Raw genomic sequence first — 27,776 nt, forward strand, 5'->3', positions numbered from 1 at the left:
AAAATCAGTGAAGTGTACGTGTATATGTATGTGTATTTGTATATATGTTTGTATGTATATGTATATGTATATGCATATGTGTGTGTGTGTATATATATAAAGCCAAAATAACCCATCCTGTTGTCATCAAATTGATTCCGACTCATAATGACTCTATAGGACAGAGTAGAACTGCCCCATAGGGTTTCCAAGGAGTGGCTGGTGGATTTGAACTACTGACCTTTTGGTTAGCAGCTGAGCCCTTAACCACTGCGCCACCTGTGCTCCATATATATGTAATGCATATTTTATTGTTGTTAGGTATGTTGAGTCATTTCTGACTCATAGTGACCCCATGTACAACAGAATGAAACACTGCCTGGTCCCATGCCATCCTCACAGTCGTTACGCTTGAGCCCATTGTTGCAGCCACTGTGTCAATCCATGTCGTTGAGGGTCATCCTCTTTTTTGTTGACCTTCTGCTTTATCAGGCTTAATGTCCTTCTCCAGGGACTGATCCCTCCTGATAACCTGTCCAAAGTGTGTGAGATACAGTCTTTCCATCCTTGCTTCTAGGGAGTATTCTGGTTGTACTTCCTCCAGGACAGATTTGTTTGTTCTTTTGGCAGTCTGTGGTATATTCAATATTCTTAGCCAATACCAAAATTCAAAGGCGTCAATTCTTCAGTCTTCCTATTCATCGTCCAGCTTTTGTATGTGTATGAGGTGATGGAAAACACTCTGGCTTTGGTCAGATGCACCCTAGTCTTCAAGATAATGTCTTTGCTTTTTAACACTTTAAAGAGGTCTTTTGCAGCAGATTTGCCCAGTGCAGTGTACCTTTTGATTTCTTGACTGCTGCTGCCATGGGTATTGATTGTGGATCCAAGTAAAGTGAAATCCTTGACAGCTTCAGTCTTTTCTCCATTTATTATGATGTTGCTCCTTGGTTCAGTTGTGAGGATTTTTGTTTTCTTTATGCGGAGGTATAATCCATTCTGAAGGCTGTGGCCTTTGATCTTCACAGGTAAGTGCTTCAAGTCCTCTTCACTTGCAGCAAGCAAGGTTGTGTCATCTGCATGACACAGGTTGTTAATGAGTCTTCCTCCAACCCTGATGCTGCGCTTTTCTTCAGATAGTCCAGCTTCTTGAATTGTTTGCTCAGCATAGATATCAGATAGGTATGGTGAAAAGATACAACCCTGATGCACAATTTTCCTAACTTTAACCATGCAGTATCTCCTTGTTCAGTTTGAACTACTGCCTCTTTGTCAATGTACAGGTGCACAAAAAGGGAAATTAATAAACCTGCTTACCAAAATAAAGAAGAAAATAAAAAAGTAAACACAAAAGCAAAAATAATGAAGAATAAGAAAAGAAAACCCATGAACACAAAGAACTGAGCACAGAAAATTATGTGGAACAGAGGAAACATTATCACCCCCCCCAAAAAAAAAGCATAACAAAATGGAAGGAGTAAATTCTATACCTACCTATAATCACACTGAATGTAAATGATTTGAATGCAACAGTGAAGAGACAGAGAGTGGCAGAGTGGATAAAAAACCGTTAGACACAAAGACATAAATAGGTTAAAAATTATAGGATGGAAAAAATATATCAAGCCAACAGTAACCAAAGAGAACAGAAGTGGCAATAATAACCTGTGATAAAATAGACTTTAAGTCAAAATCCATTACAAGACGCAAAGAAGGGAATCATATAATGATTAAAGGATTAATCTACCAAGAGACATAACTGTAATAAATATTTATGCACACCATGACAGAGCTCAGAAATACATAAACTCTAACAGAATTGATAAGAAAAGTAGACAGTTCTACAATAATAGTAGGAGACTTTAACACACCATTTTTGCTCGTGGACAGAACAATTAGAAAGAAGCTCAAAGATACAGAAGACATAGCACAATTAACCAACTTGATCTCATAGACATATACAGAACACAGCACTCAACAGCAGCATAGCACACATTCTTCTGCACTGCACATGGATTATTCTCCAGAACAGACCATATTTTAGGCTACAAAGCAAGCCTCAATAAATTAAAAAAAAAGATTGAAATAATACGGAGCATTTTCTCTGATCATAATGCTATAAAACTAGAAATGAATAACAGAACAAGGAAAAAATTAAATATGTGGAAACTGAATAACACATTACTTAAAAACTTTTGGGTAATAGAAGTTAAAAATGAAATAAAACTCTTAGAATCAACTGAGAAAACACAACGTACCAAAACTCTTGGGACACAACAAAAGCAGTGCTCAGAGGAGTATTTATAGCAATAAATGCACGTGTTAAAAAAGAAGAAAGGACCAAAATCAATTGCTTAACTCTACAACTCAAACAAATAGAAAAGGAGCAGCAAAAGAATTCTGGAGTCATCAGAAGAAAGGAAATAATAATAATGAGAGCAGCAGTAAATGAAATAGAAAACAGAAAAACAATAGAAAAAATTAAGAAGACTAGAAGTTGGCTCTATGAGATGATGAGTAAAATTGACAAGTCACTGCCCAAATTGACAAGTGGAAAAAAATGAGAAAATGCGAATAACCAAAATAAGAAATGAGATGGGAGACATTACAAGAGAAGCAACTGAGTAAAAAAAGATCATAACAGAATATTATGAAAAATTATACTGTAACAAATTTGAAAATGTAAAAGAAAAGGACAAATTTCTAGAAACACAACCTGAACTAACACAAACAGAGGTAGAAAGCCTAAATAGATCCCTAACAAAAGAAGTTGAAGGTGTCCTAAAAGATTCCCCCCCCTCACCAAAAAAAAGCCCTGGCTTAGATGGCTTCACTGGAGAGTCCACACCACTACCAAACATTTAGAGAAGAGTTGACACCAGTTCTAGTCAAAGTATTCTAGAATACAGAATAGGAAGACTATCCCCTAATTCATTCTATGAAGCCAGCATAACCCTGATAACAAAGCCAGGAAAAGATACTACAAAAAAAGAAAATTGCAAGCTAATATCTCTCATGAACATAGGTGTAAAAATTCTCAACAAATTCTAGTCAACAGAATTAAACAGCATACTAAAAAATAATACATCATAGTCAGGTGTGATTCATACCAGAGCTGAAAGGGTGGCTCAACATTGGAAAATCAATCAACATAATTTACCACATAAATAAAACAAAGTACAAGAATCACATGATTATCTCAACTGATGCAGAAAAAGCATCTGATGAAATCCAACACCTTTTTCTGATAAAAGCTCTCAGCAAAATAGGAATAGAAGAGAAATTTCTCAGTATAATTAAGGGCATATATACAAAACCAACAGCCAATGTTATTCCCAATGGAGAGAGATTGAAAACATTCCCACTGGGAACAGGAATGAGACAAGGATGTCCATTATCACCACTCTTATTCAGTATTATGTTGGAAGTCCTAGCCAGAACAATAAGCCAAGAAAGGGAGAAAAAGGGCATCCAAATTGATAAGGAAGAAGTAAAACTGTATTCTTGGATGATATGATCCTGTACATAGAAAATCCCAGAGATTCCAGAAGGAAGTTACTGGAATTAATAGAAGAGTTCAGCAAAGTAGGATAGATCAACATAAAAAAATCAGTTGGATTCCTCTACACTAACAAGAACTACAAAAAGGAAATCAAGAAAATACCATTTACAGCAGCCACCAAAAGGATAAAATACCTAGGAATAACTCTAACCAGGGATGTAAAAGACTTATACAAGGAAACTACAAAACACTACTGCAAGAAACCAAAAGAGACCTATATAAATGGAAAAACATGCCGTGCTCATGGATAGGAAGACTTAACATTGTGAAGATGTCAGTAATACCCAAAGATGTCAGTACTGTCCAAAGGGATCTATAGATATAATGCAAATGGCAAATCTAATCTGCAACTTTGTATGGAAAGGAAAGAGGCCCTGTATAGCTAAAGCAGTATTCAAGAAGAAGAACAAAGTAGGAGGCCTTAAACTTCCTGATCTTAACTTACTATACAACTTTGGTAGTCAAAACAGCCTGGTACTGGTATGATGACAGACAGATAGACCAGTGGTACAAAATTGAGAACCCTGAAATAAACCCACCCAGCTTTATGCAGCTGATCTTTGGCAAAGGGTTGAAGTCCATTCAATGGGGAAGAGATAGTGTCTTTAACAGATGGTGCTGGAAAAACTGGATATCCATTTGGAGAAAAATTAAACAGAATCCATACCTTACACCATAGACCAAAGATCTAAATACTAAACCTAAAACTATAAAGTTCCTGGAAGACAACACAGGGACAAAGCTAGGGGTCCTAATCTATGAAATAAATACACTATCAAACATAACTAAAAATGTACTTAAAACAAACGATAAACTAGATAACTGGGGCTTCCTAAAAATTAAGTACTTATGCTCATCAAAAGACTTTACTAATAAAGAGTAAAAAAAGAACCTACAGAATGGTAAAAAATTTTTGGCAGTCACAAACCTGAAAGGGTCTGATCTCTAAAATTTATAGAAAACTTCAACACTTCAATAACATAAATACAAACAACCCAACTAAAAAATGGCAAAGGACATGAACAGGTACTTCACCAAAGAAGACATTCAGGTGGCTAACAAACATATGAAGAGATGCTCATGATCATTAGCTGTTAAAAAAAAAAAAGATCATTAGCTGTTAGACAGAAGCTAATCAAAACTATAATGAGACACCATCTCACTGCTGCAAAATGGCACTGATTTAAAAAAAAAAAAGAAAAGAAACATATTGGCAAGGTTGTGGGGAGATGGAAACTCTTATACACTGCTGTTGGGATTGTAAAATCATACAACTATTATGGAAAATGGTATGGTGCTTCCTCAAAAAGCTAGAAATAGAAATAACCGTATGATCCAGCAATCCTACTCCTACATATATATACTAGAGGAATAAGAGCAGTGACGTGAATAGACTTGTGCATACCCATATTCGCAGCAGCGTTACTCAAAATAGCAAAAAGGTGGAAACAACTTAAGTGTCCATCAGCAGATAAATGGATAAACAAAATGTGGTACATTTATGCAATGGAATACTATACAATGAAAAAGGAATAATGAGCATCTCACCCTGGCATTACTGGCACGAATAAAAAGAACAGAAATAACAAATGTTGGAGAGGCTACAGGGAGATTGGAACTCTTATGCACTGTTGATGGGAATGTAAAATGATATAACCATTTTGGAAAACGATGTGGTGCTTCCTTAGAAAGCTAGAAATAGAAGCATCATGTGATCCAGCATTCCCACTCTAAGGAATATATCCTAGAGAAATAAGAGTTATCACACAGACAGACATATGCACACCCATGTTCATTGCAGCATTGTTCACAGTAGCAAGAAGACGGAAACAACCTCGATGCCCATCAACAGATGAATGGATAAACAAACTATGGTACATACGCACAATGGAGTACTACGCAACGCTAAAGAATAATTGAATCTGCAGAGCATCTCACAACATGGATGAACCTGGAGTGCATCACGCTGAGTGAAATAAGTCAATCACAAAAGGACAAATATTATATGAGACCACTACTAATAAAAATTCATGAAAAGGTTTATACACGAAAAAGAAACAATGTTTGATGGCTACCAGGGAGGGGAAGGGGTGAGGATGGAAAAACACCAAATAGACAATAGATAAATATAAATTTGGTGAAGGTTAAGACAGTACACAATACTGGGGACATCAGCACAACTTGTACAAGCCAAGGTCATAGAACCTCCGTAGACACATCCAAACTCCCTGAGGGACCAAATTCTGGGCTGAGAGCTGGGACCATAGGCTAGGGGAACATCTAGCTCAATTGACATAACATAGTTTATAAAGAAAATGCTCTACCTTCTATTTTGGTGAGTAGCATCTGGGGTCTTTAAAACCTGTGAGTGGCCATCTAAGATACTCTGCTGGTCTTAGCCTTTTGGGAGCAAGGAAGAATAAAGAAAACTAAACATACAAGGGAAAGATTAGTCCAAGGGACTAATGGACTACAACTACAACTAGATGGGACCTGGCTACCACCACTGACTGCTCTGATAGGGATCACAATAGAGGGTTCCTGCCAGAGCTGGAGAAAAATGTAGAACAAAATTCTAACTCACAGAAGAGACCAGACTTACTGGCCTGACACACTGGAGAAACCCTGAGAGTATGGCCTCCGGACACCCTTTTAGCTGAGTAATGAAGTAATTCCTGAGATTCACCCTTCAGCTAAAGATTAGATAGGCCTATAAAACAAAGTGAGACTAAAGGAGCATGCCAGACTGGGGGCAGGGACTAGAACGCAGGAGGGAACAGGAAAGCTGGTAATAGGGAACCCAAGATCGAGAAGGGAGAGTGTTGACATGTCCTGGGGTTGTTAACCAGTGTCATAAAACAATATGTGTACTGTTAAATGAGAAACTAGTTTGTTCTGTAAACCTTCATCTAAAGTACAATTAAAAAAAAAAAATCTGGTCAGGAGGGAGTCTTCCCATTGTGAATGATTAAAGAGTAGTGATAATGCTGAAAATAAACCAAAAAGTCAACTGGTATCTTACCCCCTGTATTATGCTTTAACAAAAATGATTTTTTTTCTTTGTAAGTAGTTAAACACACACACAGACCGAAAGTGCCAAGCTGAAAAAAAAAAAAAAAAAAGCAATAACGATTAGTGCACAAAACATCACATGGATGAATCTGGAAGACATTATGCTAAGTGAGATAAGAACAAATATTTTATGAGACCACTTTTATAAAAATTTAAGAATAGGTTTCTACACAGAAGGCAACATTCTTAGGTGATTACCAGGAATGGGAGGTGGCAGGAGGGAAGGAGAATTACTTTTTAGATAGCACATGTTAATCCTGGTGAAGGGAAAGGTTATACGCAGTATGGAGGAAGTCAGCATAACTGACTGTCTTAGTTATCTAGTGCTGCTATCACAGAAATAACTTAAGTGGATGGCATTAACAAACAGTGATTTGTTCTCTCACAGCCTAAGAGGCTGAAAGTCCGAATTCAAGGTGCCAACTCCAAGGGCAGTCTTTCACTCTTTGAAGGCCCTAGGGAAAGGTCCTTGTCACCAGTCTTCCACTGGTCTAGGAGTTTTTCAGCCCAGGGCCCCTGGGTCCAAAAGACACTTGCTCCTGGCTTATGTTGCTTGGTGGTAATGAGATCCCGGTCTCTCAGCTCACTTCTCTCTTTTATATCGTAAAAGAGATAGACTTAAGATACAATTTAATCTTACAGATTGAGTCCTGCTTTGTTAACATCATAGAGGTAGGACTTAAAACACATGGGAAAATCACATGAGATGACAAAATGGTAGACAGTCACACAGTACTGAGAATCATGGCCTAGCCAAGTTGACATACATTTTGGGGGGACTTAGTTCAATCTATAACAGTGATCAAGGTAAATGAAGACACCAAGAGGTATGCGACAACAAAGGACAACTACAATAAATGCCAGGATCCACAATCAACGCCCATGGAAGCAGCAGTCAAGAAATCATACGATGTATTACATTGGGCCAGTCTACTGTAAAAAACCTCTTTAAAGTGTTAAAAAGCTATCACTTTGAGGACTAAGGTGTGCCTGACCCAAGCCATGGTGTTTTCATTCTCCCCACATGCATGTGAAAGCTGGCCAATGAATAAGGGAGACCAAAGAAGAATTGATGCCTTTGAATTATAGCATTGGCAAAGAATATTGAATATGCCACGGACTGCCAGAAAAACGAGCTTCTTGGAAGAAGTACAGCCAGAATGCTTATTAGAAGCGAGTATGTCAAGACTTCGTCTCACATACTTTGGATATATTTTCAGGAGGGACCAGTCCCTGGAGAAGGACATCATGCTTGGTAAAGGGTCAATTAAAGAGAAGAAGACCCTCAATGAGATGGATTGACACAGTGGCTGCAACAGTGGGCTCAAGCATGGCGATGATTTTGAGGATGGTGCAGGACTGGGCAGTGTTTCATTTTGTTTTACATAGGGTCACTGTGTGTCAGAACCGACTCGACAGCACCTGACAACGATAACAACGGCAAATGCTACAATATATACAATCCTGCAACAACAGTAATAACAACCAAAAATTTGTGAGTGGTTATACATAGATACATACATACATATGTACACACACACACACACACACACGTAGATACGTATGCTAGAGAGGCGTGGGAGTGTGCATGTGTGTGCATATATAGGTATAGTTGTGGGCATTTGTATATTCCTATATGAATGTGTTGCATATCTTTCTCTCTCTCTAATCTATCTAACCTGTCTGTCTAATCTGTCTATCCTATCTAATCCATCCTGTCTGTCTGCCTGTCTATCTATCTATCTAATCTACTTACCTACCTAAACTATCTGATAGAGGATATAGAGGGCATAAGTATGAAAACTTCTTAGACATATCCAAACACCTCGTAGGACTGAGTTACTGGGCTTGAAGGCTAAGGACCATAGCCTCAGAAGCCTTCTAGGTCAATTGGCATAACATAGTTCATAAAGACGGCGTTTTACATGCTAGTTTGGTGAGTAGTGTCTGGAGTCTTAAAAGCTTGCTAACAGCCATCTAAGATAAACAACTATTGGTCTCTTTCTGTCAGGAGCAAAGAGTGAAGGAAACCAAAGACTCAAGGAAGCAATTAGTCCATAGAAATAATGGCTCACATGAACCACAGCCTCCTCTAGCCTGAGACCCAAAGAACTAGATTGGTTCCTGGCTACCACTACCAACCTCTGACCAAGGACACAATAGAAAGTCCTGGTTAGAATGGGAGAAAAATGTAGTACTGTTACCCTAAGACACCATTTTAATCTGGAACTGAAGCCGCTCTCGGAAGTCACTTTTCAGCCAAATGATAGATTGGCCTATAAAATAAACAGTAACACCCTTGAGTAATGTGCTTCTTAGAAGAATTAGCTATACAAGACCAGATGGGCAACATTTGCCCAAAAGCATAGATGAGAAGGCAAGGAGGGGCAGGGAAACTGGAGGGGTGGAAACAGGGAATGCAGGATGGAAATGAGGAGAGTTGCTGGGATAGCAACCAATGCTATGGAACAATTTGTGATGAATTATTAAATGGGAAACTAATTTGGTGTATAAGTGTTCACCTCAAACTCAACAAAATGTTGAAAAAAATGTGGTGGTGCACCATTCATGAGAAAACAACAAATAAACCCAAATTGAGGGACATTCTACAAAATACATGACAGTATTCCTCAAAACTGTCAATCATCAAAAACAAGAAAATCTGGCAAGCTGTTATATAGCCAGTTGGAGCCTTAGGAGACATGATGACTAAATGTAATTTAACTTTAATCCAATTTCTTTATTTCTGGAGGCATTAACTTGAAGTCTAGGAAAGTGATATGTATTATCCAAGACATGCAGTCAGTTGATGCTTAGAGCTGGGACTAGAATATAAGTCTCTTCATTCCTGTTTCAGGGTTTTCTTCAAGGCCAGAATGTGGCCTTGAAAGGCATGATAACCTATATTTTGGGCTCCTTACATCATACTTAAAGTGTTGCTGAGGCAATGTTGTATATTTATACTGGCATTCAAAAGAAAAAGGGGCACAAACAAAAGTGGTTTATTTTACTCAACATAACAGGGATTGGGTTAGGTATAAGACCCGGGCCTGTTGATTCTACCTCTGTATCTTATCTTATAAAGGATGAGCTAGTCTGATGATTGTAGCAAAAGAGCCAATTGTTGTGAATAATGGGTTGGGAGCTGGTGCTGGAAACCGTAAGAAAGTCAGATGATGTTTGGGTTGTGGCAATGGGGGTCGAGTTGATGTAGGAATGATGGAAGCTTCTTTTGTGACTAAGTGGGCTCTAGAACCTTTGGAATGAGGGTGGAGAGTAAAGGAGGCTCTGGGCCATTATCAAACTCTTCCTCATGATGAGGGCCGCTTGTTGTGTTCTCTTTCCCTGGAGCATGCCATTATTTGCCAGCTAAGATTTAGGATAATAACAGACAGTAATGAAACAAAATCCATTTGACATCTGCAAAATATTTTGCAGAGGACTTATAAATATTATGCCATTTGATTCCACTAAAGAATATAAACATGAATAGACAGTCTCTCTGCCCCCATGGTATGTACAGTCTTGTGAGGATGTGGTGGGAAAAACAGCCATCTAACTACCCAATTATAATATAAAGCAAGTTGAAAAATATTTAGAGATTCAAACTGTCTCAAGGGAATTTAGAAGGAATGATGGTGTTAATAACTTATGGAAATAATTATATTTTGCCTTTTGAAGTCAGACTACCTGAATATAAAAGAATCTTGTATGTAATAGGTAATTTCTATACATTTTTCCGGAAATCTCATTTTGTAGGTGATTCTGTAAAGCTTATATGAACAAATTTATGAATTAAGAGTGATAAAAGTTACCTAAATTCCTATTGTAGTGATTTTTTTTGGGAGGGTGGGTATGAGGCTGGCTCGGGGCGGGGAGGAAGAAAAAAAGAATTTATTTTGTAATGTTAAAACAACTTATAAATTTAGGACTGAATTACCTAGACCAATAAGAATAAAAATTTAAATAGACCCATTAATTGGTAAGAAACTAGAGAAAATTAGTTAGGATAAAGTTGATTCAGCACTAGTTTATGTTGACAATGTAGGCAGTCTCAGGAAAGGAGGGAGAGGGAGTAGTAAGAACTCTTTCCCTTAGTTCCTAACTTATTATTTTGCTTCAAAATAATGCTAATTGTCATTATCACTATAGGAAATATTTGCTTATTGTCATGAATTGAATTGTGTCCCCCCCTAGAATATGTGTCAACTTGGTTAGGCCATGATTCCCAGTATTGTGTGGTTGTCCTCCATTTTGTGATTGTAATTTTATGTTAAGAGGCTTAGGGTGGGATTGTAACACCACCCTTACTCAGGTCACCTCCCTGGTCCAGTGTAAAGTGAGTGTCCCTGGATTGTGGCCTGCACCACCTTTTATCTCTCAAGCGATAAAAGGAAAGGGAAGCAAGCAAGCAACCTCTTACCATCAAGAGAGCAGCACTGGAAGCAGAGCGTGTCCTTTGGACATGGGGTCCCTGTGCCTGAGGAGCTCTTCTACCAGGGGAAGTTTGAGGACGAGGAATCTTCCTCCACAGCCGATAGAGAGAGAAAGCCTTCCCCTAGAGCTGACACCCTGAATTTGGACTTGTAACCTACTAGACAGTGAGAGAATAAATTTCTCTTTGTTAAAGCCATCCAGTTGTGGTATTTCTTTCATGGCAGCACTAGATAACTAAGACACTTAACAATAAATTTGAGTTTGACAATCTTAAAATGTTGAGTTAATTTTTGCTGAATAGTAGACACAACAGACTTCATTTTTTCATTTATTTAAAAATCAATTTTCGTCTCTTTAGTTTTTGTTAACCCAAATATACTTTCCTTTTTCCCTGAATATCACCTACCTTACTGATTTCTATTTGAACAATAGAAACAGTGCTAGAAGGAGCAGTTTCCTTTAATATATCAAACAAAGGTGTATTACACTGTAGGAACAGAGAAGGAAACAAGGAGACACTATCAGTATGCTCTCCTTTCAGGGTTAGTTTCTTCCTTCTTGTGTTTTCTCTTTTAACTTTGTTCCATAGCTGGACGATATTGAGGTCCTATCGTAATGCATTTTTTTTTTAATTAACTTTTATTGAGCTTCAAGTGAACGTTTACAAATCAAGTCAGACCGTCACATATAAGTTTATATACACCTTACTCCATACTCCCACTTTCTCTCTCCCTAATGAGTCAGCCCTTACAGTCTCTCCTTTCGTGACAATTTTGCCAGCTTCCAACTCTCTCTATCCTCCCATCTCCCCTCCAGACAGGAGATGCCAACACAGTCTCAAGTGTCTACCTGATATAAATAGCTCACTCTTCATCAGCATCTCTCTCCTACCCACTGTCCAGTCCCTTTCACGTCTGGTGAGTTGTCTTCGGGAACGGTTCCTGTCCTGTGCCAACAGAAGGTTTGGGGACCATGACTGCCGGGATTCCTCTAGTCTCAGTCAGACCATTAAGTCTGGTCTTTTTGTGAGAATTTGGGGTCTGCATCCCACTGATCTCCTGCTGCCTCAGGGGTTCTCTATTGTGCTCCCTGTCAGGGCAGTCATCGGTTGTGGCCGGGTACCAACTAGTTCTTCTGGTCTCAGGATGATGTAGGTCTCTGGTTCATGTGGCCCTTTCTGACTCTTGGGCTCTTAGTTATCATGTGGCCTTGGTGTTTTTCATTCTCCTTTGCTCCAGGTGGGCTGAGACCAATTGATGCATCTTAGATGGCCGCTTGTTAGCATTTAAGACCCCCATAATGCTTTTTTTAATCTTAGTCAGCAACAGCATGCCCCATACTGTATAGAGGTTGGTAAGTTTCCAGTAGTAAAATTATTCATAGTGAGCAGCCTCTTCTGGGCTGTCCCCACCCATAGCCCACCCATTCCAATCTGGTAGTCTCATATAATAATATCTTTCACCTCCCCATTTAAGTCCAGCTTTTTTGGAGACCAAGAATGGCCTTGAAATGATCAGTGTTATGAGACTGGTAGTGACTGATGTATACTTAGCTTTTTAATGTGTATGTGTTTACAACCTTCCCTCTTTACTGTTAATTAGCCTCTTATTATAAACACACAGTAATTCTTTTTCTTAAAAATGACCAGTTTGATCCCTGACATAGTTTCTTGTTGTCTTTTGTTAAACATACATATATATCTATATTTTCGCTATTTCCTTTTTTAGAATAGGACTTACTGTTTCTTTGAAGATAAGTGTCAATGGGCCATGTACTGTGTTTCTTTTCATACCCAAGGTGTGGTCAGTTTAGCTCAGTCTTCTTCCCTAACAATAAGGGTGAAGATGACTGACTCTTTGTTCAAGAGCACAGATTAAAATCTATGATTCCGAACCTCTTCTTTCATACTTCTTTCTTTAAAAATCTTCGAAAGGATTTTTCTTTCTTTTTACTTATACCTGTTATTGGTAGAATATACGATGTTTATTCACTTCCATTCTGCTTCCCCTGAAGAGTTCTACTTATTTCTTTAGCTTCTCCTCCTTTGTATGTCCACTTTCAGTTAGCCTGGATCAGATCTTGTAACATTCGATCTGAATTCCAGTGCCACTGATGAAAAAGAAAAATAATATTTCCTTTTAAATGAATAATTTTCTCCATATATTTAACTTGAATTATGTGAAATCACAGGCTGTGCACCCTTGTTTATATATTTTCAAGTCCATTTTTTTCTTCGGGAAACCCTTTCAGTTTGCATCTTTTCGAAAATTAGTCTTTTCTTACGTTGGCTTTTTATTATTTCTGATTACTGAGTACTGTTTATTCTTTATACCCAACTGCTACTATCCTATTTCACTTTCATGATTATTCTGGTTTTCTGCCACATATTATGTCTTTATGATATGCTTTTAGATTCTTGTATTGTAATGTTTTCTGTGTTCACACAAGTCCTCTCTCACTCCTGGATCCATTACTTATGCTTCTGCCCTTCAGGATTACTTACGAAAGTGTGGGTGGTGTTAATTGAATACATCTAGGAAAATTTCAGCATTCAGTGCTATCACAAACTTTATTTAGCTCATAATCTCCCTTTAAAATAGGTAAAACAATGCTTCCAACAAAGATGAAGTAACATTTATTCTTCCACCTGAAACAACTAAAGAACTGGACAAAATATATGAAATAGCAGTTCTCAAGACATTTGCTATTAGGCAACAAAAGACATTGATCCCTGCGAGACAGGAAACAAATGAGGTAAGCCCTATGATTGCTCCAGCTATTGCCTGGAGAAAGTTTCTAGACCATGGAGCAGGGCAGTTGAACTCAAAAGGAGCCTGGAGAGGTCCTCGAGACTGAGGAGATGCAGCTGGGAGACTGAGAGAGAGAGTTCACAGAGCAGAGTACCAGAGCAGAGAGAGCTACAAAAAAGAGAACTTTCACAGATCTGCAGAGGGTCCTTTTCAAGAATTCAGTTGAATATTAATCAGCACGTGCTTGGGAGGGATCTACTTGAAGCCCAGGGGCTTCAGGCCAGGAATAGAGCCTGAATCCATTAGCCATCCAGAGTAGAAAATCTCATAATTCACTGGGTATTGTGCAGAGCATCTTCAGTGTTCTAGTTTTTATTTCTACATGTTCAGTTTGGGTCTTTGTCTTTACTTAACTAACTACTTTCTCTGGCTTCTAAAACATATGGAGTACATTTGTAATAACTGTTTTACTGACCTCATGTACTGATTCTATAAACTGTGAATCAGTTTTGATGGATTGATATTTCTTCTCATTATGGCTCTATTTTCCTGCCCTTTTGCTTGCCTGACTGCCTTCCTTCTTCCCTCTCTTCCTTCTTTCCCAAGCATGTAAAAGAAGATATTGTGAATTTTACCTTGTTGGGTGCTATATGTTTTCATATTCTGAAAAATCTGCTGCTGTAGTGGTTAAGTGCTACAGCTGCTAATTAAAAGGTTGGCAGTTCGAATCTACCAGGTGATCCTTGCAAACTCTATGGCGACTCGACGGCAACAGGTTTTTTTTTTTATGAATATTTTTGAACTTTATTCTGGGATGTATTTAAACTACTAAAAATCATTTGATCCTTTCAGGTATTGCTTTTAACCTTTATTAGGTGATAGCATTTAATGTAAGGTTAATTTTGCCCCCTACTGAGGCTAAACTTTTCTGAATACTTTCTCTGATGCCCTGTGAATTATGAGGTTTTCCATCCTGATTGGTGGTTATAGGTGTTAAGTTGTTCCTTCAAGGCTTGTTTTTAAGCTTTTTTGGATCATTATAGAGTTGTCTTTATTCTACTGAGTTATTTAGGTCTACTGAAGTCTCTTCTTACCGCCCAGAGTGTACAACAAGGTCCCTCTACTTGGCTGGATAGAACTCAAATGTCTCCCAGCTTTGTGTGAACTCTGAATTGTTCATTTTATACCTCCTTGGCAGTCCTTCTCTTCCTAGCATCATGGAATTTCACCCAAATTATGTGCAGATTAGCATTAAGTCAAAGATTCAAGGGGACCCCTACATAGATGTCTAGAGTTCCATGTTCCTTCGCAAAACTCCCTTCTCTCTGGCATACTGTCCCAGGAATTCCCAAAGCCTCCACCTTCCTGAACTCAAGTTAGGGAGATTGCTACACTCTGCTTTGAATCTCTCTGCCTGCAGTGTTGGCTGGAACATGTCTCTTGGCAGAAAGCCAAGATGCTCCTAGGGTTTATACCTAATTTGTTTCCTTCTCTCAGGGAGCACATATCTAGCTTACTTGCCCATTGTCTGGAAACTGTTGCTTCATATATTTTGTCTAGTTTTACAGTTGTTTACTGTCTAAAGATAAGTCTGGCTCCAGTTACCACATAATGGCTAAAAGCACAAATCCTATACTATTGGTATTAGAATGGGATATTGGTAAAGAGTTTTGACGAAGTTATAGAAAAGAATCACAGCGAGCCTTGACTGACTTATAGGGTTAATGGTCTTTTAGAAATTGTATGTTTTTGGGCACTGGGAGTAGTTGACTTGGCAATGGTTTATCCTCTCCAACTAGACCCATCAGATGAGGTAATGTAAATAGTTAACCACTATACATCTGTTAAATACTTTATTTATTTTGGGTTTACAGTAATTTATTGAATGTTCTTATAGGCTGCTCTGCTTTAGGGCCTTGATTTATGACTACTGGAACTTAAAATGAAAGTAGTTGGAGTACCTTTGTTGTAGGGGAGTTGAAGTTGGTGATAGTGCTTCTATATTAGTTCTAATCACCTAAAATTTGTTTAGTAGGCTTTGATTTTATTGGAGAAAACTGCTTCTCAGAATTAATGATATTATGGGAATCTTGCCGTTCCGTGAAGTGAGAGCATCTGTGGGAGTAGCACTGGAGGAGAGTGAGAAACCGCATTTGAGTGTGTGATTTTAGGCCTGTGTGTTTCTAACCCAAGATTTTGAAATGCATTGTGATTCCTGTCCATTGGACTGTAAGATTTATGTACGTAATCTTGGACACAACAGCAACAAGACCAAATTGGAACAGGCTTTTAGATATTATGGCCCATGCTGAAGTGTGTGTTTCTAGAAACCTTCTGGGCTTTGCTTTTGTTGAATTTGAAGATCCCCAAAATGCAGCTGGTGTTGTTTGGGAGCTAGATGGAAGAACACTGTGTGGCTGCCATGTAAGAGTGGAACTGTCAAGTGATGAAAAAGAAGTCAGACTTGTGGTCCACCCCCCTCTTGGGGTCGTCACCCTTGAGATGATTATCATAGAAGCCCTCCACCTCTCCGCAGATCTCCAAGAAGGAGGAGCTTCTCTCACAGCTAGAGCAGGTCTCTTTCTAGAGATAGAAGAGAGAGAGCTGTGTCTCAGGAGAGAAATCACAAGCTGCCCTGATCCTCCTCTAGGCCTCGTAGCCCAATCTAAGTCAAATGAAAAAGAAGACTGGTTTGCAAGAGGAGTAGTGGTGCACAGGAAATAACTTCATTTGGCAGGATATGTACAGAAAATCCAAGTTTTGCTTGAGAGTTTATAAAATAGTGCATTTTTAAGATGTTTAGCTGTTCGAATTTGTTGTCTCTTGTAACAGTGACACGTACGAGGATACAATTCTCTATGGTTTGAAATGAATCATATGAGGCATGTAATACTAAGAATTTATTACTTTACAGTGTTCCCTTAAGCAAAATTGAATTGGTTTTGAACTTTAGTCTTACATAGACTGATAATAAAACTCTAAATCCTGCCCAGCTAAAGTGTGATATTTTAATGTCACGGAAACAAAACTGACAAAATTTGAACTAAGAACTTTAGTTTTGTCCATAGCTGGTATATAGGATGCATCTGTAATTGAATAACCAGTCTTTAAAATGTGCTAATAATGTAAGCCAGCAGATTAAAGTAAAAGCTGTACCATTTAACTAAATTAGAGGTTTTTAAAAAGGTCCAACTAAGTCTTCACAATGTGCAGAAGTTGCCCACTTGGTGTAGAATCTGATAGGTTTCAAGAGTTAGTTTTTTTTACTACCGCTTTAGGTCATAAATTCCTTACGTGATTGCTTGTATGAGTAGATCCACCCAAACCAAACCCATTGCCGTTGAATCAATTTCGACTCAAAGCAACTCTATAGAGCAGATTAGAACTGCCCCACAGAGCTTCCAAGGAGCGCCTGGTAGATTAGAGCTGCCAACCTTTTGGTTAGCAGCTGTAGCATTTAACCACTGTACCACCAGCGTTTCTATACGAGTAGATAGCTATTTGTGGTATTTCTTTGGAAATTTGAGACTATTCAAGATAGCAGTGTTTGCCAATTGAAGGGTACATTGTACAGCTGAAGTTTCAGTCACTGTGCAAGATTTTTTTCATGCTGTCATTTGTAGTATGTTTTATGAGAATTCTTGGGATTAAAATTTTGGTCATAAATTATTTAAAAAAATAATGTGAATTGGAATAATCTCACTTTGTAACATAACAAAGTAACGCAGAAAAACATGTCATAAAATGTATTGTCTATTATTCTTGGGTTTTTATACTCAGTGACTGACACGTGCTACTCAGTGAACATTTATTGTGTGAATGTTTATAAGACCATTTCACTTGCCATTCAAGAATATTGATTACTTACTGTGTTTCAAATATGGTACTAGATAATGGAGAGGCAACAACATAAGAAGTAGGAGATAGGGTTCCTAATCAGAAGACTACATGAGATGGCCCATATATAAGGCAGCAAAATATTCTAGCAAAGATGAATGGAATACAGAGTGATTATATCAGCTTTCAGACAGGGAGATATGAAGGGGCTGGATTTTGAGAAAGTTGATGGATGTGCACTGATTGACAAAGAGGATAAGGGAAGAAAAAATTCCCTGTTCTAAAAGGAAGGAGTGGTGTCTTGCAGGGTGACAGTTGAGAATGACAAAATTGTTCTGTGGAAAAAAAGCAAATTAAATTGTCTTAGGTGGAAGTTTGTGTTGAGGATAGTAAGAAATTAGGTCATAGAGCTAGTAGGAGTATGGGAGATGTGGACAATTTGAGGGTTAGTGTGAAACGGAGGCATTTCTGATTGCCCAGTATGTTAAAGGTAGTCGAAATTAAAGAATTTACTGTTCACATAGCAAGTTTTATAGGTGCTAACTTATTGTAAGATGAACTATGAAGCAAATTAAGGCACCGAGTGGTACTGAGTTTGGGCGTGAGCACTGCTTGCAGAATAAGTGGATATACACAAGTTTTATGTGTTATAACTGACAATATAAGGGAATATAAAAGAGTTTTTAAAAGAATTATAATGTTAACCAAAATTTGGGTAGAACTGAATTTCATACATTTTCTTTTGTTTCAGGTTGCTGCTTCTGGTAAGAGGGCACCCACAACCCTGATGGGTTTTCATTCAAGATAAATTGCTCCGTCGACTTCATCGATTAACTGAACAAATTCAGGTTAGTACATTTTTGTGGACATCGCTTCCTTGTTCATATCCTGAAAAGTGGATAATTTTGTGGTTAAAGCTATATGGATACAAACTGGTGAAGGAGCCAAATTCTACTGAATTGTGTATTAGTTAACATTTTTCAGACTATCTACTATGTACAATCTGCACTGCATAAAATGAAAAATATTTTGTCTTTACTTCCTTTTAAATAGTTTGGTACTTTAAGAGGCTGGATAAAATAAGTTGTACTGTACATGGTACATGTTACTTTTGGTATTGTGTATTTAAACCATATTTGGTGTTGAAAATGAACAACCTATCTTAAAAATTTTTAGCGGCTAGCTTTTAAAGGTATCATTTTTTGTCCAGATTTCATTTATAGGTTAACAAATTTATTTTTTAGTGTTCAGTTCTGAGTTGTGATAAATTCATATCTATCGCCATAATCAAAACAGTTCTGTAACCTCCCAAATTCACTCATGTTGCCCCTTTGTAATCACCCCTTCTCTTTACCCCAAACCCTAACAACCTGATTTGTTTCCTGTCCCTATAATTTGTCTTTTCTAATATGTCATTTAAATGGAATCATCTAGTATGTAGTCTTTTAAGTCTGACTTTCTTCACTTAGCATAATGCATTTGAGATTCTTCCATGCTGTTGTGTATATCAGTAGTTCTTTTTTTATTGCTGAGTAGTGTTCCAATGTATGTGTATATATATCTATGTCTATATTTGTATATATATGCCACAGTTTATCCATTTACCAGATGATGGACAGTTAGGTTGTTTTCTGGTTTTTGGTGATTATACGTAAAGCTGCTGCAGTCATACATTTAAAAAATAGAAACGTGATTCTATATTCTTTATTAGGAGAAGATTACTTTTTGTTATTGTTAAAGTGACCAGAATGATTTAACTTGTTGCCTTTTTTGGGCTGGGGTTACATTTCGTTTCAAAAATGTCATTAAAAAGTAACGAGAAAAAAATTTAATAGGTCTTATAGGAAGGGAAAAAGACTTGCAGTTTACGGTCTTTTTGAGTATAAAAAGGGAGTTGATGTAAAATTATTAGAAACTGGATATATTGGAACCTGTGGTGTTTCCTGATTATGGAAAAATCACATAGCTGTATTGAGTATAGTGGTAGATAGAAGTGTACCAGTAGATTTACACAGCTTAACCTCATTCAAGTAGCTCCAAAAGTCACCTGTTCAGAAAAGTCAAGTGAAGTGTGAGAAGTTTTCTATCTTAAAAAGTTACTTATACTTTAAAGAGGGCAGAAATTGGGCATGCAAAAGTCAATTTAAACTTTCTTGAATGATTATTTGGGATGAAAGTGATGGAAACTCTCCTGCCTTGGGGAAATCAGTGATCTCAAAAGGTAGCTTGAAAATCTTCAAATATTTACAAGAAAAATCTGGTTCATTATTTGCTACAGAAATAAAAAGTTTTTAAGTAAAACCTTATACTCTGACTCAGACAGTGTTGGCTTAAATATCAGCTCCTAACTCTGGACACTAAAAGAGTCACTGCAACTTTGAACTGTTCACTTGTTTACAAACATTTTTTGATAAACTATGTAACTCAAGATCAAGAGACAGTTGTTGGGACAGAATAAGGGGATACTGAGTGGTTTAAAGTGAGGAAAGGTTTGCATCAGGTATGTATGCTGAGCAAATAATCTGAGAAGCTGGACTATATGAAGAAGAATGGGGCATCAGGATTGGAGGAAGACTCATTAACAACCTGCGTTATGCAGATGACACAACCTTGCTTGCTGAAAGTGAAGAGGACTTGAAGCACTTACTGATGAAGATCAAAGACCACAGCCTTCAGTATGGATTACACCTCAACATAAAGAAAACAAAAATCCTCACAATTGGACCAATAAGCCATATCATGATAAATGGAGAAAAGATAGAAGTTGTCAAAGATTTCGTTTTACTTGGATTCACAATCAACACCCGTGGAAGCAGCAGTCAAGAAATCAAAAGATGCATCACATTGGGTAAATCTGCTGCGAAGAACCTCTTGAAAGTGTTGAAAAGCAAAGATGTCATCTTGAAGACTAAGGTGTGCCTGACCCAAGCCATGGTACTTTCAATTGCATCATATGCATGTGAAAGCTGGACAATGAATAAGGAAGACAGAAGAAGAATTGACACCTTTGAATTGTGGTGTTCGCGAAGAATATTGAATATAACATGGACTGCCAAAGGAACCAATCTGTCTTAGAAGAAGTACAGCCAGCATGCTCCTTAGAAGCAAGGATGGTGAGACTACATCTAACATACTCTGGACATGTTATCAGGAGGGACAAGTCCTTAGAGAGGGACGTCATGCTTGCTAAAGTACAGTGTCAGCGAAAAAGAGGAAGACTCTCAAGGAGATGGATTGACATAGTGGCTGCAACGATGGGCTCAAGCATAACAACAATTGTAAGGATGGCACAGGACTGGCCATTGTTTCGTTCTGTGGTACATAGGGTTAACAAGAGCAACAATGTAAATTTAATAGTTTCACTGTAGATTAAATGGTATGCTATATTTTCTTCTCAGAGAACATTACTGAAACAGGCAAAACGTTTTAGGCAGAATCAGAGGATTTAGAGATGTTTCTGAGACGGAATAATTATTCATTCCATGGGCAAATGCGAACACAGAGTCAAAAACAACGCTGTGCTCAGAAGTCATGAATTCTTCATAATTTGAGCTGTTTATCTCATGAATGTCATATTACACTTAAATTATCTTGCATAACTTTTTAATACAGCATCAAAGACATCACAGCTGAAAGCCAGATGCTAGGAAAGAGATGAGCAATTAACATGTGGGAATATAGATTTCATTTGCCAAAGAGAATGGTATAAGTTTTTAGGGCAAATACCATATACTTCCTAAAATTCATTATAGAGTTTTGTGTACATACATGTTTTTGAATTCTCAAATAGATGATTGAGCTTCATGGTGGCGGTGACCATTTTAGATTCTGCTGTTTTCTAAAGGAAGTATCCCTACAGCTGACTGAGACTTAGTCTCATATCTTAGGGCTACTTGGAGTTCATTAGAGCACCTTGTATCTAAGATTGACGGAGTAAGAAGTAGGAAGTGAGTTTTCTGAAAGCATGAAAATGGAATCTCTCAGAAATGTAAAAGCTGGTACTAGAATTTTTTACATGAAGTGGACCTTGAGGAATATTTAGTTCAGGGTCTGTAGTTTTTTTGCAAATAGGAGTATGGAGACCCACAAAAGTGAGGTGGTATACTTTTTAGTCAGAAAGTTAAAAAAAAAAAAAAAAAAAGTCAGACAGTTAGCTGGAGACAGTTATAGTGCACTGTTCTTTTTATTCATCATCCTGTCTCCCTTCATCCTTGCTTGTTGCCTCTTAGGATTTAGAGCTTGGGGAACAAGGGCAAATGATTATACCTGGCTACTACTCTTGTTGTATGGGAGATGTGGCCAGGAGTCTCATATCTTCTGCCAAGCTCATCTGACTCTAAATATCCTTAGCACAACCTACTGATAAGACAAAGCTGAGTTTATTGCTTATTGCAGTACGGGAGAACACTACCTTGACAGCTTTGGTATTGTTCTGGAGGGGCAAAGGCAAGGTCAAAATTTGAGAATTTGAAGTTTTGTTAAGGTGGGCCTTTCAGTGGTGGTGGGGACTTGATTAGGATTGGGTAACTATCATGATATAACAGTTTAGGATTGGTGGAAAGAGCAAGGCAGGGATTTTAAAAACTGTTGATGCTTCATGCTGAAGAACAATCAACTTATTTCTTTGGTCTAGAGTCTCCTGAATTAGTAAAATTATGTAAATGAAAACAGTAAAGTCATGTTAATATATACAGAAAGCTGTCTGGGCAGTTTTGGCCCTCAGTGTGCAAGGTGTGTAGATGTTTTGATTCTCGGTATCTATGAAACTGTAGCAGACTGAGCTGTTCATTTTCATGTAGTAGGGTAAGATCTCAGGCTGTTCAGAGTTCTTGACAACAGCATGGTGTAGTGGAAAGAATACTGGTCTGGAAGTCAAAGTGCCTTGGTTCTAGTTTCTGCTCTGTTAATAACTGGCTCAAGAAAGGTACTTCTCCAGCTATTATTTTTCCTCATGGGTAAAATGGGAGGCCTCAAAGAAAAGAAGAGGAATGGACCAAGTGATCTCTATGTTCCTTTTTAGCTTTCAGATTCTACAGTTCTGTATTGTTGAGTACCTACTATATACCATGTTGATAGTAGTTTTCTTGGAGTGACAGGGTAAAAAGGAACTACAGTGCTTTAAGTGGTGATATGATAGATTCTGATTTTGAACGTAGCATCTGTAGATTATGTTTTGTTTACTTGGGTGAAGATCGTTAATGAAATAAATGAAGTAATGAAGTAAAAATGGAATTAGCCCTGATCTCGGTGACTTACCATATTTCATTTTTTCAATTGAATAGACTATCTGGAAGATAAACATTTTTTACTTCAGCTAATTCACTTAAAGTTAGAAAAATGTTCTGTTGCCGCAGTCTGTTGTGCTCACTTCAAAAAATGCAGTAGCCGTTTTTGAGGTGAGCGTGAAAGTGTAGCTCACCGTTATGGATTGAATTGTGTCCCCCAAAGATACGTGTTGTAAATCCTAACCTCTATTCTTTTTTATTCTTGACTGGAGCCCTGGTGGCACAGGGTTAAGAGCTGGGCTGCCATCCACAAGATCTGCAGTTTGAATCTACCAGCCATTCCTTAGAAACCCCATGGGGCAGTTTGACTCTGTCCTATAGGGTCGCTATGAGTCAGAATCGGATTCAGTTTTTTTTTTGTAACTGTGAGGAAATATATTTGTTAAAGCCACCCACTTATGATATTTCTGTTATTGCAGCACTAGATAACTAAGACACTTGCCCTTCATTGCCCACATTTCCCTATCATGTTACCCTGTGTAGTAAAGTAATATCAGAAACTTTTCAGAGAATGGTAATAATCCTGTGCGGTAGAACATGGTGTTCTAGGCTTAAGTGATTCTATTGGATTTCCTTATGTTTTGAATAGGTCACTGCAGCATTGTTTCAATTCTTTGAATCATGTTGGAAGTACAGGATAATTACTTAGAGATATTGTGACCACTTAAAAGAAAATTTTTTGCTGATATTAAAACCACCTGTGGTTGTGCATGTGGTTGTTCTTTATAAGGTAAAAAAAAAAAAAGTCTATGTATTGGTTATAAATATAAATACAAGTTGAACCAAAGTTTTTGGATCTAGATAAAAGTGACTGAAGGTGGAGGAAGGCAGGGATTTTTGATTCACTCCAAAAACATTTTTCAGGGGTGCTGGGAATCTCTTACCACTTAAATTTAAGAATCTTCCTGCATGGAACCCCAGTGGTGCAGTGGTTAAGAGCTCAGCTGCTAACCAAATGGTCAGCAGTTTAAATCCACCAGGTGCTCCTTGGAAACCTGTGGGGCATTTCTACTCTGTCTTATAGGGTCGCTATGAGTTGGAATTGACTTCAAGGCAATGGATTTGTTTTTTTTTTTCCTGCATGTAGCCCTTCAATTACAGACAAATTCTACCAGGCCCCAGTTTTTATAGTGGGTATTTGTGTAGTTCAGAGACTATCACCAGATGTTGTAACACTGGTGATTTTTGTTTTTAAATTCTTAGAAGGTGTTTTAGAGTATAAAATTGGCAGTAATACTGTAGCAACACTTGAAGCAATATATATTAAAGTGGACAGAGTGTAGAAACTAAATGGACACTTAATTTCCGTAGTAAAAAAAAATACCTTGTGGGTCATACTTTCCATTTTTCAATGGAAAGAATATTACTATATTTTCTATATGTCCAAGTTAGCTACTATATTACTAAATTTTTTTAATGTCCAAGTTAGCTATCCACATCAGGAAGAATAACTCGACCTTTAAAAGTACAATTTTTTCTTTGGTGTGGGCCGTTTTGCCATGCTGGCTGATCATTCAGACTTGGATTAAATTCTGCCCTCTTGCAATTTTCTCACTTGGCTTTAGCCTTTGGAGTTGGTCTTCTGATATTCCACCTTGTAAGAAATGTTTTCCAGTTTCAGAGAATTACTAATTTGGCAAAGATTAAAAAGTGGGGTATGTATGTGTTTTTTTTTTTTAACCTTTATGGTTGGAGTCTTCATTTCCTATGTTGTATTTGTTTTTTGTTGGTCTCATAGATGTTTTAGAAATTAGAAGGGATTCCTCCTGCCCTCCTGCAATGTACCCCACAGCCTCATGGGGGAAAAAAAAGAAAGAAACCTAGTTGAACACATTTTTTTTCTTGAGCATGTATACTACATTAATGTATCCTGTGAAAGTTATTTGGTTGAAGATTATTTTTAACTTATAACAATTTGTAACCGTACAGAGTATACTCTTTTGTCCAATTGGCCAGTATTACCTGCTTAAAGTGTGATTTCCTTCTAGTATCAAGTTTGCACATTTTGAATGGTTTTTATCTGATTTCCAGGAAAGACTAAAGGACTTTTCCAGGTAATATAATTTCTAAAGAAGGAAGTTGACCATGCATAGACCTGATTCTTGGCATAGATGAGGTAACTCATTCTCAGTCCCGTGTACTCCTGTTTACAGATGTAATTGTGAGGTAACAACAACCTTGGCTTTATTTCCTATGTCAAGAGCCAAAGGTTCATTTTTATTCTATTTGCAACACAAAAAATACCTATTAAAAAATTTTAACAGCCTTTTCTGGGTATAAGGTCTTCTCTAGTTTCACTAATTGCAATTCAGATCACTATACTGATGATGCTGAAGATGGTTAATAAAGTCCTGTGCTGACCCCTTGGATTTATGGAACTAATTAATTCTATGATTCATTCAGATTGGTTGTCTTAATTCAATTAGTAAATCACCCACTAAGTGTTTTTATGAGCAGAGAATTAGGGTAATGTGACTCTTCACATTTTCTGTGATGTGATAAAAAATTTAATTCATGTCATGAATTTAGTGCTAAGACTATCTTGGTAGAGGCTGAAGTAAAAACAAACAAAAAAGAGAACTTGGTATAGAATATAGCCCTGGTGGTGCGATGGTTAAAGTGCTGAACTGCTAATCGAAAGATCTGGTCTGCAGTTTGAACCCACCAGCTGCTTCTCGGAAGAAAGAGGCGGCAGTCTGCTTCCATAAAGATTTACAAATTTGGAAATTCTATGGGGCAGTTCTACTCTGTCTCTAGGGTTGCTATGAGTTGGAATCGACTCAGTGACAACAGGCTTGAGTTTTTTTTTAATATGTAAAGTAAGGTTTCTTATTTTTTTTTGAAAAACTTCTACATTTGAGAATTATGATGACATTATAGATAATTTAGACAACTTTTGTTCAAAATAAAAGAACCTTAATCCCATAACTTTAACATGAGTATGGTTACCATGGAGCTCTGATGCTGAAGTGGTTAAGAGCTTGGCTGCTAACCAAAAGATCAGCAGTTTGAAACCACCAGCTGCTCCTTGGAAACCCTAGGGGGAAGTTCTACTCTGTCCTGTAGGGTCACTATGAGTTGGGATCGACTCGATGGCAATGGGTTTTTTAAAATTGAAATAGAGAATAGAAAAAATAGAATCAATGATACCAAAAGTTGGGTTTTTGAAAATATTAATAAAATTCACAAATGTTTAGCTAGACTGACAATGAAAAAAGACCTAACTAAAATCAAATGAATGTGGACATATTGCTACTGACCATATATAGGAGCCCTGGTGGTGCAGTGCTTAAGAGCTATGGCTGCTAATCAAAAAGACTGAAAGTTCAAATCTTTCAGCTGCTCCTTGGAAACTCTATGGAGCAGTTCTGCTCTGTCCCTATAGGGTCGCTTTGAGTCAGAATCAACTCGACGGCAACGGGTTTGCTTTTTGGTATGCAGAAATAAAAAGAATTTTAAAAGAATACTATGAACAATTATACTCCAATAAATTAGATAACCTAGGTGAAATGGACACATTTTTAGAAACACAGACTACCTAAATTGACTCAAAAAGAAACAGAAAATCTCAACAGATCCCTAACAAGTGAAGAGATTGAATTAGTAATCACAAACTCCTTCCAAAATAAAAGTCTGAGACTACATGACTTCACTGGTGAATTCTACCAAACATTTAAAGAAGAATTAACATGAATACTTCTCATACTCCTCCTAAAAACAAAAGAGGAGGGAACACTTCCTGACTCATTTGAGGCCAGCGTTATCCTGATACCAAAGTCAGATAAAGACACCACAAGAAAAGAAAATCACAGACCAGTATCCCTTCTGATTACTGATGCAAAAATCCTCAACAAAATACTAACAGTCTGAACCCAACAACATGTTAAAAGGATTATATACCAGGATCAAATGTGGTTTGCTAGGGGTGGTCCGTTATAAGAAAAGATGGAATGGGTATTGGATTTTTTCAAATGCTGTTTCTGGGCCTGTTGAGATGACCCCATGCTTTGTCTTTTGGTTTGTTAGCGTGATGGATCACATTGATTGATATTCAAATGTTAAATCAACCCTACATTCCTGAAATAAACCCATGTCGTTATAATGTATATTTGGTTGCTTGATGTTGCCCCACAGCTCACCTATGCTCTTTTCATTTTTTTTGGATTATTTTTTCTGTCTGTGTTTCATGTTTGGATATTTTCCCTTGCTATGTTTCTATGTTCACTAATCTTCTGCAGTGTCTAATCTGCCATTAATTCTATGCAGTGTATTTTGAATCTCAGACATTGTAGTTTTCATCTCTAGAAGTTTGATTTAGCACTTTTTTTTTGTATCTTTCACATCTCTAACTCAACATTTTGAATATATGGAATACTGTTAAAATAAGTTTTAATGCCCTTGTCTGCTAATTCTCACATCTGTGTCAGTTTTGGGTTAGCTTCAGTCATTTATTTTCTTCATTATGGTTTATTTTTTGTGCCTTTTTGCATGCTTGGTAATCTTTAATTGGATGGCAGACACTGAAATTTTACCTTTTTTGGGTGCTGAATATTTTTCTATTATTAGAAATATTCTTGAGTTTAGTTCCAGGTTGTAGTTATTTGGAGACAATTTGAACCTTGAGACTTGCTTTTATGATTTATTAGGCAGTCTGGAGCAGTGCTCAATCTAAGGCTACTTATTCCCCACTTTTTTTTTTTTTTTACTGAGGCAAGGCCTTCCTAAGTTCTCTATCCAATGCCAAGTGAATTATGAGCTTTTACAGTCTGGCTCGTGGGGACAGGCACTATTACTGGCCCTGTGTCGGTGTCACGCACTATCCTCCGTAATCCTTTCAGATGGTTCCTTCCCTAA

At 37.5% G+C, this 27,776-nt stretch overlaps 1 protein-coding gene and 1 pseudogene across 7 annotated transcripts in view; both read left to right on the forward strand.

Annotated features, from left to right (window-relative positions):
• FUT8 (fucosyltransferase 8) overlaps window positions 1–27,776 on the forward strand; it is a 356,993-nt gene that overhangs the window by 60,371 nt on the left and 268,846 nt on the right. For 6 of the 7 annotated variants that reach the window (XM_023546260.2, XM_064292604.1, XM_023546259.2 and 3 more), the window contains one exon: window positions 18,389–18,485. The gene's annotated coding sequence lies outside the window, so the exon portion shown is untranslated. Of the gene's footprint in view, window positions 1–18,388; window positions 18,486–24,487; window positions 24,578–24,953; window positions 25,039–27,776 lie in introns of all 7 variants that reach the window. The other variant, XM_064292606.1, reaches the window with a different exon arrangement.
• LOC111750163 (serine/arginine-rich splicing factor 3-like) lies at window positions 5–17,780 on the forward strand (annotated as a pseudogene).

Source organism: Loxodonta africana, chromosome 10, assembly GCF_030014295.1.
Source record: "Loxodonta africana isolate mLoxAfr1 chromosome 10, mLoxAfr1.hap2, whole genome shotgun sequence".
NCBI classification, from domain to species: domain Eukaryota; kingdom Metazoa; phylum Chordata; class Mammalia; order Proboscidea; family Elephantidae; genus Loxodonta; species Loxodonta africana.